The 13,089-nt window shown below is 30.2% G+C and overlaps 1 pseudogene; it reads right to left on the bottom strand.

The window, feature by feature from the left end:
- Window positions 1-376: 376 nt before the first annotated feature.
- On the bottom strand, window positions 377-1,876 carry LOC112328956 (vignain-like; annotated as a pseudogene).
- Window positions 1,877-13,089: the final 11,213 nt, after the last annotated feature.

The raw sequence follows: 13,089 nt of genomic DNA, 5'->3' as shown, positions 1-13,089 counted from the left end.
TCCTTCTTCCCCGTCTTTTCTCTCTCATCCTCTTGCTATTCGTCAACCAAAATTAAAAGGTGTGATATATGTTAATTTTAATTTTAATTTTTTTAAGTTATTTTTTAATTTATTATTTATTATTAAATTAATTTGAAATTAAACTTTGTAATTTTTTTATAGGATAATCATAACCTTATGATTCAGATCATGAGTTTAAAAAATTAACTAGAGTTTATATTGATCTTCTTTTCAGATATATTTTTACATTAATTATTTTTATTTGATTATTTAATTTAAAGCTCGTTAAAAATTAAATTTTATAATTTTTTTATTTTTCAAATTCATTCATTGCAGGTTTACAATTGTTTTTTAAAGATTTTTTTTGTTTCGTCCTTCATACATGGGTGAGGTGATCTACTCTCTTATTTGGCCATATCGACTGATCTCCATCCCTGCGAGATGGTGCTTTCTTGTTGTCTGAGCGCAGCTTGACTGGGTAGGAGGCCTCCAAAGTTACACCACACAATCCTTCCTCTGCATCAATCCCTCGTTGCATTCTTATGTATCCCTTTTCACCCCAATCAGTGCCCCATGAATTCTTCACTATCCAGTACTTCGTTCCATCTTGATTCAGCTCCATGATTCAGCTCTGTGCCACAATCTCCAGTGAATACTCCCTGCAATCAGAGCACACAAAATCCGTATTCGTTAATAATATATATAGCTGGAGATATTGGATTCTTGGCTTGCTAAAATTCAGTCAATGTTTATGGTTCTATGAATTATCATTTTAAAAATTTAGTCAGAAACTTGCCTCGGAAAAGAACTGGAGATCCTTGCCACCAGCATCCATTGCGATTGCTACAGGTTGGTTTGCGACAGCTTTCATCAAGGCATTTTCATCATTTTCAGGAACCATTTCATACCCATCAATATTCACAACTGGGGCATTCATCTGCTACAGCAAGAGGAGTTATGGTCCCATATGCACCAGGAAGATGCAATTAATGGAGAATTAATCTTGACGCAGAGGTCATCTTAACCTTGGTTGAGTCGCAAGATTCGTCTTTAGCTCTGTAAGGATACGAATTCTCTGATGTTAATCCACCAATTTGCTTAATAAACTTAAATGCGTCTTCCATTAATCCTCCATCGCAGCCATGGTTATCAGAATCGCAGTCAACTAGCTCTTGCTCAGATAAAGAGACCAGCTCTCCCGTTTTGATTTTGTTTATGCCTTCCACTGCTGCTACAGTTGAAAATGCCCAACAGCTACCTATAATAACAGCAGGAATTTTTGAGTAATATTGTTCAAATTAAGCAAGATCTAAAGTCATATATATTTGCCAAGTATATATATATACCGTAAAACTTAATCTTAACAAATTAATTAACACCGATAGGTAGAGGCGGAAAGAGAAAAAAAATCCAGTGATCAGAGACTTACCACACTTGCCTTGGTCCCTGATACTGGTTACTGCTCCATTCTTCCTCCAGTCAACAGAGGAAGGAAGGTTACTTGTACCCTCATGAATGAACCCAGTTCCTTGTCTTGGTCCATGGAGCATCCTGTAGTGGCTAACCTTTGAGCCTCCATAGTGTTACAAGAACTCATGGTTAGTCATATCAGCAAACCTATTCAGTTTCAACTTGTAAGGCTTGTCCTTGCTATTCACCTTGTGAACATGTTTCAAATTTGCCTTGAATACATTGAAGCGCTTTTGTTTTTCAGTGAGGCTGCGGGAAACTGTGTGTTGACCCCTCCATCTCTCTCGTACAAGTCCCAGAGTCTCTCCTCTGATGCCAAGTCCTCTTCAGAGTAATCAAAACTCTGAGCCAACCTGAAAACCAGAACTACTGAAAATACAACCAGGATGACCTTTCCCGTATCCATAACAACTGTCTCAGGTACTATAGATTAGCAAAATAGCTATGGTATTTTCTTAAAGGATTTAATGCTAATGTTGACTAAAGAAATAAATCCGAGATAAAGCTGTTTGATTTGATTTTGGAATGACAAGATGTATCCCTGTATTATATATACTCCCAGTGAAGAGATAAGCTTGTAGCTTCTTAGAACTTTAACCCAGAATCGAGGGAAAAATTTGTGAAGAAAATGGCTATAAATGTGGGAGAAGGGTCATATTCTTGGCTTCAAGCACCGAAAGAGACATAATGATTCTTGAAGAACTAGCTATTTGATTGACAGTCATTGGTTTTATATAGTAAGTATATCAAGAATAACGTTGTGGGCTTATATTATGCGTTGCAGCTTTTCTGGAGGTGATGCTTGATCATCTTGCGTCCGTCCTGAAGCCAACATGAAAACCACGGTCCGTACTCGACTCGTTTCGTAGAAGGGTGCCCAAAGTTTGCATGTCGTTTCTTAGAAAAATGAATAATCTCGTAGGGGTTCTGCTATTTACCTCTTTCATGAGTAAATTAATTAGTGCTTAGAATGATGAAACACATACAAAATCGGCGTAAGAAGTCACCAGGCGAATCCAGTTCCATGAAAAGAAAAGAATTACAAGGTGAAACAGCGTAGGTAATAGCATATGCATATTAAAGTAATGAAGCAGACTTGGTTTCTTCATAAAGATCCTGGCAAGCCCATCATCTTGGTGCAGTCAAGCTCGAATAGTCGTGTGATAGAGATTCTGATGGATCTTTGAGCTACTATCAATGAACTTTATAAGGGAATAAATTTATAGCCTTGAGCCCTTGTTGTTCAATGTCCCAAGGGAAGGAGATGGTCTTGGCTCAAGAAGTTGGCTGATGGCAGTCCTGGCATAGCAGGTGGTGGTTATGTCCTCCGGAGATGGCAGTCCTGGCAAGCCCAACTAGTATATCTACGCATGTATTAGCTTTTAAATCTGTTCTTTAAATGATGGGAATCGATGGGGTCTGATCGTCAAAGCAGATTTTCCATTTCAGCACTATGCGGTTAACCAGGTTGTTTTAAATATTTTTTTTTTTCATTTTAATTAATATATTGATAAAATATAAATTTTAAAAAATAAAAAATATTATCTTAATATATTTCTAAATAAAAAACATTTTAAAAAATTACCTACTCTCAAAATCTTAATATATTTCTAAATAAAAAACATTTTAAAAAATTACCTACTCTCAAAATCTTAATATAATTTTAAATAAAAAATATTTTTAAAAATTACCTGCTATCAAATAAATCAAAGCAAAATGATGGATATTATAACAAAATTTTCTTTTCCTTTCGCAAAACGAAGGAAAAAAATACTAATATTATTTTCGTGTTTCAACGTCCACTTTTAAGGATCAACACATTTATTTTAGTGCATGAGTTTACGTCTATTCTCATCTCCATCTCATGAAAAAAATTGTTATTAAAATAATATTTAACAGTTGTTTTTTTAAAATATTTATGATTTAATAATATATTTTTTAATATTTTTTAATTTATTTTAATATTAAAACATCAAAATAATTTAAAATAAAAAAATAATTTTTTTTAAAAACATTTTTAAAATACACAAACAAACAAGTTATAAATCTAAGTATTTTCCATAGTAATTAGGGAATTGGATCAACACCTTAACCCCCAAGGACTACCCATGTCATGAAGCGAGGTGAGAGTGAGACAGATTATTTTTCCAAGGAACTGATCCTTTTTCTGTCTCATCTAATTTCAAATTAGAACATGAACTCTTCCTCTCATTAACAAAGGGTTAGTTAACCATAATTTAATTAGTTGGTTTTTAACCAAATGGAGATGTGAATAGACGTCCGAAATTAATTAATTTATCATAAACACGTTCGATTATAACAACTAAGACTTTGATAATATCGAAATCAATTATTTTTTTCCTCCTACATAACATAACTACAAATGTTAATAAGAAGAAGAAGATGATGATGACGTGCCTAAAAATTTTGAAAAAGAAGAAGAAAAAACTTGCTGCTTTTGGGCCAAGCCCAACAAAATCTTTCTCCAATGAAGCTCACCCGAATTCTCCTCCTAACAAGCCCACCTGAACCCTTCTTCAATGAGGCCCAACCAAACCCTCCTCCAAGCAGGCCCATCAAAACCCTCTCCAAAAAGACCTAACCAAACACTCTCTCTCTCTATCATTAGTACATATTTAAGATTGTGATAACACTAATAATTCAAAATACTTTTTACTTAAAAATTCATTAAAATAAATTTGTTTTATTTTTTAAAAATAATTTGTAACATCAGCATATCAAAACAATCTGAAAAAATAATTTTTTTATTTTAAACAAAAAAAAATAATTTTAAAATTTTTAGGAACACTATTTGCACCACGTTAGACACACAACAATACAAATATCTCTCATCAAACATTATTCATCTTCTACAAAAACTATTTATCTTCTACAAATAGTATTTTTCTTCTTCAAATACTATCCATCTTTTTTATACATTATTTTTCTATTATAATTTATTAATTTAAACATTGAATTAGGATCTTATATTTCGATAAAAAAAAAAACTTGTTTTGCAGAAACCAAACTTATTAACAGTTTAGGACATACCCATGAAAACCTGAATCTAAGTCCGAAGATAATAAGCAATAAAGTCTTTCATGGTGAAGAGAAATGTATGTTGGACTTAGCTTACATTACAACACACATGCTTAATGTATAAGACCAAAAAAACTGAATCATGTAGCTTTAAACAAACAACTCTCGACTCTTGTCTTCGTTGTTATCGTATCAATGCCAAGGCCGTCAAAGCAACCTTAGTATGAACTCTTCGGCTTTAGGTTGAGAAAAACTAAAGAATGCATGGTATAAACAATTACTATTACACAAAACTAAAAGATTTGGTTGAAATATCCATTTATTTTGTACATTTACACCAAACACTATAGATTACATGGTATAAACAATGCATTTTTTGTGATTTCTTTCCTTTAAGATCTTTATATATTTTTTCAATTTGGCCATGAAAATTAATTTATTTGTAGTTTCATCCTCGTGGTTTGCATTAGTATTGTTTTAAGTGTTATAATTTATTTCGCAGCTAAGTGTTTTAGAATATACTAACAATAAATTAAAGATTGATATTATTAGAATTTTAGGTTAAAATTATATTAAAAAATGTATAAGGACTTGAAATATCACAAAAAAAAAAAAAAACATAGGCCCTTTTCATTTCCACAGTTAAAAAGGCACAAATTTTTTAATTTGAACCATGAAGTTTCAATTTAAACATATTTGATCCTTATTAATCAAGTAATCTAGTTTCAGTTCTAAACTTTATTTTTTTTTGTTACATTTTAGTATGTCAATATGGAGAGAGAATAGACTAAGTTGCAAAAAAAATATGAGAGAGAACATTTTAGTCCCCCATAAAAAAAAATCGATTTTAGTATCAAATAGTTCATCTTAGAAATGAGATTTCCTTGGACTTAGACTTTTCCTTCACGCTTGTCGGAAAAAATAGACAGAGATCCTTGTAATTTTTTATTCAATTTAATCTTTGGTTTTTCCATTTATTAGATGTTGCATTAGGGTTAAAAATGTATTTATTAAGGTTTTGAGGTTGTTTTTGAAAATTCTTTAGATGAAAACAGGTTGAAATTTCAGTGTTTGGGGTTCAAAAAGTTGGAACCTAATAAACTAGTGAATGGCATATTGCCCACCAAGCAAACAAGGTGTTGTTTATTTTGTAAAAAAAACATAACAAAACAAGGCGTGTGGGCTTGAACTTATAGGACAAGACGCACCAAACGCGATCAATATATATATATATATATATATATATATATATATATATATATATATAATGACTTCTTTTTAAAATCTATATTTCAGTAATATCCTCAAATTTTTTAAAATTATTTAGTTTAACTTTTTTGATAAATAGTAATTAATATTTTTGATTGTTTGCATAATTTCATAATACCTCAAAGATATTATTATAATTTGCCTTTAATTCTTTTTTATATTAATTGATAAAATTACATAAAAGGCTCAATTATGATTTTAAATTCATGATTAAAATCTATTTTTTATAAGACATGTTAGCAATACCTATATTCTTTTGTGATAGAAAACAATTTTACTTCAGCCTACATCGTAGCATGGACCAATTAGCTAGTTCATTAAGCTATTTGGCCAACAATTCATTATGAGTAAAATATATATATATATATATAAAAGGTGTTTTCCCGTGTTTGTTGATAAAAAAAATCTAATCATAAATCAAAAAGTTGATGTCTATATTTAATTAAATAAATCGAAATCATCTAGGGTCATATAAATGGAAAAAAATGTTAATGATAACCAAACACTTAATTAATTTATATAATTTTTCAGTTATTTGATTCTTGACATCGATAATATATCCGAGAAAGACATGATATTCAACTTCATGTCTGAACTCCAACCATTGGTGCAAACAAAACTAAAACGACAAAAAAACTAAAACGACAAAAAATAAAAGATATGTCCTCCGTTATTGTTGTTGCGGACAACTTGGTTAATTTTAAATCGAGTACTAGAGAGGGCTATGTGTCATCCTCGTTCAAATCTAAGGTAAAGGACAAGAAGGAAAAGTTCTAATAGGGGTGCATCGAAGGTTGTAGTGGATACGCGTGAGGCTAAATTTGTAGATGTATAAGGTAAAGGTACTAAACCAAACTATGCTTGCTTCATTTGTGATGATCCTCACTTTGAAAGGGAATATCCAAAGAGGGAGAAGCTAAACGCTATTCGAGTTGGAGATAACAATGAAGATGAGGGAGTAGTTACACACATCAATCATATACGTGTGTTAAACTGTCTAGTAGCTGAATTAATGGATTCAGCTTCTCAAACCAGTCTTGTTGATCAGGACTTAGCGAGGATTGATGCGTTGTGAAAAGGAAAGTCAGTGGTAGAAGATTTGATGTATATACAGACCAGTGTAAATGAGCAGCCAATTAATGTCATGCTAGATTCGGGTGTGACCCATACATTTGTGTCTAATCAATTAGTGAAAGATCTTGGTTTGAGATTGAGCAGTAACCACAACTTCATGAAAGCAGTCAATCCTAAGGCACAAAAGATTGTGGGTATGTCCTATGATGTGCTGATTATGCTGGATCAATGGAGAGGTAACCAAGATGTGTTGGTTGTGAATTTAGATGATTATGATATTATTCTTAGTCTTGATTTCTTGAGAAAAGCAAAGATTGTTTTGATGCCATATTTGAATGGAGTTATAATTGCAAGTTTGAAATTTTAATATTTCATATAAAAAAAATTAAGAAACAATATATAGGTTGTACATGTTGTAAATAATGAAGTTTAAAAGATTATTTCAAAAGGTTTTTTTTATCCCATATTGAAATGATATTATCTTATCCTTTTAAGTTGAAGTATTTAAACCAAAAATATTTTTTTTATCTCATATTATAAAAACACAACTTTTTTCTTGTGAACATAAAGTATATATACTAAACAGCTTCAAATTTTATATTGAAAAATTAACTTTTTTCTTGTGAACATAGAACATAGAGCATATTTCCCAAGTTCCAGGTTAACTCAGCAGGTTAAATATATGGTTTTCTCTATGCCAATACTTAGCCTTGATTTTGAATAAAACAAACCCAACCAAAACCTCAAATTTTAAATAAACCCGTCAGGCCGAGTCAGATCTAATAACTATGATATCAAGCCGAGCCTGGACGCTTGGAAAAGGTGTACAAGACGTGGTGGGCATCAATTGGGTCTAATCTATATTATTAAAGCACTGCCTGGTTAGAAGCCACTTCCTGTCCGAAGAGACATCACCGTAGAAGAAGGTGGCATTCGGGCCTGGAGGTGATGGTCTGATAGAGAGAGATTGTTAAACTGGCACGGTGTTGTTCGTCCATGGAGATATTTTTCAATTAAAGAGATTTCATTTACCATGCAGCGGGGCTAGATGCGGACCCAGTTACATTTTCTTTCCACTTTTTTTTTTAAATAATTATCTAAACCATTTTAATCAACGAAAGGAAAAATTAGATTCAAGTTTTCTGAATGATTAATCATAATACAATAATCTGTGCATCATGTGGTGAGTGAAATTGAAACATGATCTAAATATATATCTTTACGTGGTCTATGTTACTGTTTGGTGCAGCGGTTACATCACCTTTTCTTTAATTTTTTTAAAAAATTTTGTTTCAAACTATTTTCTTGGTATTTTTATATTGCGAAGATGTTAAAAATAAAATAAAATAAATATTATTTTAATACTTTTCTAATTAAAAAATATTTTAAAAAAAACAATCTTTACAGCTATTTTAAAAAATAACAAAAATATCTCAACTTCCACCATCAAATACTACAGGCAACACTACAAGGGATATATATATATATATATATTTCAGGGCCAGAAGGTGGAAAAAGAATTGAGGAGGAGATTTTGCAAGATATGTTTGCCACAAATATTCGTAGCTGTAGTGAAGTTGAGCTTTACAAACCATGTTCCATGTGCGGATCCGCATAAGAACAGACGCTAAAAACCACTGAACTTCACTTCATTTCTGTAAAGAGTGAAAAATTGATAGAGTTTTATCATGCAAGCAGTTGCACGATAAAACTCTATCAATTTTTTTTTAAAAAAAATAAAAAATAATTCATTTTTTATTTAATTACATTCATTTATTTTAATTTGTTGTTTTTTATAAATATATGTAACTGACAACATTTTTATCTTGTAAGTTACGATTCTTGGATGTGAGCAAAGCCCAATGAAGTTTTTTGCGGAAACGCACGTGCGGAGTGATGAACATCAAAAAATAGTGTAGCAGTTTGTGAATAACCGAGCTCAACACTTTGTGGCATGTTGGTTTTCAACTATTTTTTTTTCTTAAGTTATTATTTACTTAAATTTGATGAATTTATTTTTTATTTCCAAGAGACATATAATAGCTGGTTGGAGAAGAGATACGAGGATGATTTTTCGACCCACTTGAATATTGATTCGGATTTGTGGTTGGAGGCAGGATCGTCTGGTGGATTCGATGGAAATCAAGTGTATAAACTCTCTAACACTACGACTGAGAATTTGCGGATGACCTGTAGTGTTTCGAGCGTTGGATGCTTGCAACTGGTCTCGAGCACTCAATCTTCAGAGTTCGTGGACTTGTTAGATCAAGGAGTACAAGAACGTACGACTGATCATCTCAATGAAAAATATGAACGATTCTTTACGGATTATGAAAAACTCTGTCGGGTGGTAATGAAGATGAGATCAAAGATGAGTGGACATGTGTACCCTCTTATTGGCCTCACGGTCATGCGAACGACCAACCTCCTCCTCCTCCAGCGCAGCCTCTATTCTAGTTATTTTATATTTGAACACATAAATTTTTAAATTTTTAATAAATATTTGGCTTTTATATTAAGATAATTTATTTTTAAATATTTGAATTTTATATTAATTTAATTTTTGTAATTATTTTCTATTTCTGTTTAATAGATTTTTTTAAAAAATATATTTTTAAATTATTACTTGCGAGGTTACCAACAGACTAATTCTGCCGTTATATTACAGAGAGTTGGAAAAGAATTACAACAAATATCAATGCTACTGTTTACTCACCGACAAAATCAGTCTGTCGGTATATTCTAGAGAGTTGAAAAAGAATCACTGCAAATATCACTACAACTATTAACTCATCAAAATAATTACATGTGGTTCTCATGTCAGTGATATGCTAAATAGTACTGAGGGAATTATCAACAGAATGAAGTGGATATGTTTTTTTTTTTTTTTTTTTGCGAGCATGGTCCGTTTGTAAATCCATCGGTAAATTTATTGACAATAAACTTACCAACAGACCAGAAATTACCGACAAGTTTTTTTCAATGAATGTTTTATGTCCGTGATCCTGTTGATAAAATAATCACAGATGGACTGTTAGTGTAAAAACCGACAGAAATTTTTGTCAGAAAAACTATTAAATCTGTGTTGCAAATACAAAGCACTATTCGAGAGATTATTTTTTAAGGAATTGATCCCTTTCCTGTCTCATCTAATTTCAAGTTAGAAAATGAAATCTTTCTCTCATAAATGGAGATGAAAATAGACGTACGAAATTAATTAATTTATCATAAACAAGTTCGATTATAACTGCTATGACTTTGATAAGATCGCTCGGCTCTATCTGCTTCGAGGGACCAATTCCAAACTACCCGTCCCAGAGGGCCAAAAAAGAAGAAGAAGAAGCAGAAAAGTGCTAACATTACGCCATAGATGATGAGCAGTGAAGTATTTGATGGTATGATAATGCCACGAAGAGAAATGCATGTATGGTGGACTTGGCTTTCATTACAGCACAGGCTTGATGTAGAACCATGTAGCTTTAAGCAAATACCTTTCTGCTCTTGTCTTCGTTGCTGACGTGTTATTATGGCAAGCAATTTCAACCAGTGCCAAAGCCGTCAAAACCTAACTATAAACTCTTCGGCTTTTAGTTTTTGCAAGTGGCATAAAATAAACAAATAATAATTGTTGGTGAAGTTCGCAGGTAAATAAAACTTTTATTAGATGTTTATAGGCATAAGTTTTTATTAAGTAGTAAATTAAATAAAATTTATGGTGGATGGACTTTTCTAGCAGTTTTTTAAATGTTATTATATGAATATTTATAATATTAAAATATAACATTGTTAGGGATTATTGAGATAACACTGAATAGAACTATTCAGTTTAATTCAAAATATAATTATCTTATTAAGAATTATATAATTTCATTAAAATATTATTTTTTTTATTTATCTTTTAAAAGATTTAGAGAATTTAATTATATGTTGTCTCTATATGTAATAAATAAATACCTTAAAAATAATATTTCCATCCATCTAAACTAATTGATTTTACTTTTTATTTGTTTAATGTTACTAAGAATAATTGTTACAATCAAACAATAAAACACCTTATGAGGTAGCTAATATATGTTACTTCCTTGTAAAATAATAGGAGTAATAAATAATTTTTATTATGTTAAGAGATTGACTATTCCGACCTTTTTTGATTTACATGTTTTATCTGAAATTTTTTTTCTTTTGAAGATACCAAGTTTTAGCACTATGACTTTGCCCAAGCCATGTCATTTTCTTGCCACCACATCTTATAAACAAAGTTAACCACTACATCATAACGTATACATGTCATCATCTCTTTGCCTTTTCATTCTTTATTTTCTATTAATCTTCAATAAATTTGGATTGGAATCATAAAAAAAAAATTTATAGTTAGGTTGGTAAGTTATCATGAAGCTTAATTTATTTATAATTTCATCCTCGTAAGTTATATTTATATTGTTTTATGTTTTGTTTTATTTAACATACTCTCACATATTTGAAGTGTTGAAGAATATTTTAACATTAAATTAGAACTTGATGTTATGAAATAGAATTTAAGATTATGAATTAAAATAAATAAATAAACAAGGACCAATAATAGTTATCTATGAATTTACGTTAGAAATTAACATAAAATCTCATCCATAATATAACGCAAAAACCTTAGTAGTTATCTATGAATTTACTTGATAATCATCTAAATCATCTAATTAATAAACTCCATTTTCTAAATGATTGCACAATATATACTCCTATTTTTCTATAAATAGCGCCCCATTTATTGGATTAGGATAGGTTAATATTATGAGTTATGAATGTTATAATTGGTTAAATATAATATATATTTGATATTTCTTCTTGGATAAGTATAAATTCATAGTTCCTAGTTAACGTGGACTAAAATAGTGTTTTTTTTTTCCAGAGTCACCAAAATAGTGTAGTCGGTGCAATGACTTGAAGTATACCTTATAAATAATTTCTCTAGCTGTTTAATTATTTTCATTAAATAATTCCCCATATAAAAAAAATTGAACATTATTATTAGGATTAGTGAAAACAGATTTTATTCTAGAGCCGTCGATGTTCCTTTAATCCATATATATCTCCGTCCTTCTCGGTCATTGAATCCATTTACAAGGGACTCCAGAGGACTCAGAATTGTTAGCCAATAACTATTAGAAAGTAAGTAGATTATTGCCTGTGTTATGTTTACTGTCAGATTAATTTTTTTTAATATAAAAAAAATATTTAAGTATTGTTAATGTGTTTTTTTTAAAAAAAATTATATGAGAATTAATCTGATATGATTTAGTCGACTTGACATATTAAAAGACAACCAGGAAGACTGATAAAAATATAATTTAATTTTAAAAAAATTAAGATAACATCTTTTTTTAAATATTAAAACGACAACATATTAGATTAACTCAGATCAACTCGATTTAACCTGTCAAATCTATTATTTAGGTCATGAAACCTTGATAATCTTATAGGCTGCAAATAAAAAATTATTATTAAACTCAATTCTTAATCAATCCTATGTTAAAAAATGAAATTAAAAGCAAAATTCAACTAAAAAAACAAGTTGAGTTAACTCGGGCTAACCTTCTAAACATGGGTCATAAGACCGAGATAATCTTGTAAAAAACAAATAAAAAAAATATGAAACTCAATTCTCAATCAATCCTACATTGGAGTGTGAAATTAAAAAAAAAAATTAAAAACATGACATGAAAAACCTCTCAAGTCAACCGACCAAACCCGCAACTCGGGTCATAAGACAGAAATAATCTCAAATAATGCAGGTAAAAATAAATCATAAAGTCTAATTTTCAATCAATCTTATATTGAAGAATGAAATTCTAAAGAATTTAACTAAAAAAAGAACAAAAAAACTCAAAGCCTACCAACCTAACCCGCGACTCATATCATAAGATTGTGATAACTTTATAGAAAACAAATAAAAAAAATTATAAATCTCAATTCCCAATTAACCAAAGTCTTAATAATTAAATTGAAAAACAAATAAGAAAAAATAACTTGAGTTAACCAGGGTTAACTTGTCAAATCCAGGTCAGAAGACCGAGATAACTCTATAGAAAGATAATAAAAAAAATATAAAATATAATTATTAATCAACCCAATATTGAAAGATAATATTGAAAAAAAAATAAGAAATTGACAAAAAATAATCTAAATCAACACGACTATCTCGCAAAATTTACTATCCAGTTCATAAGACCAATATAACTTCAT

This window comes from Populus trichocarpa, chromosome 10 (genome assembly GCF_000002775.5).
Source record: "Populus trichocarpa isolate Nisqually-1 chromosome 10, P.trichocarpa_v4.1, whole genome shotgun sequence".
Classification (NCBI taxonomy): Eukaryota; Viridiplantae; Streptophyta; class Magnoliopsida; order Malpighiales; family Salicaceae; genus Populus; species Populus trichocarpa.
This window is presented reverse-complemented; position numbering and strand designations above follow the sequence as displayed.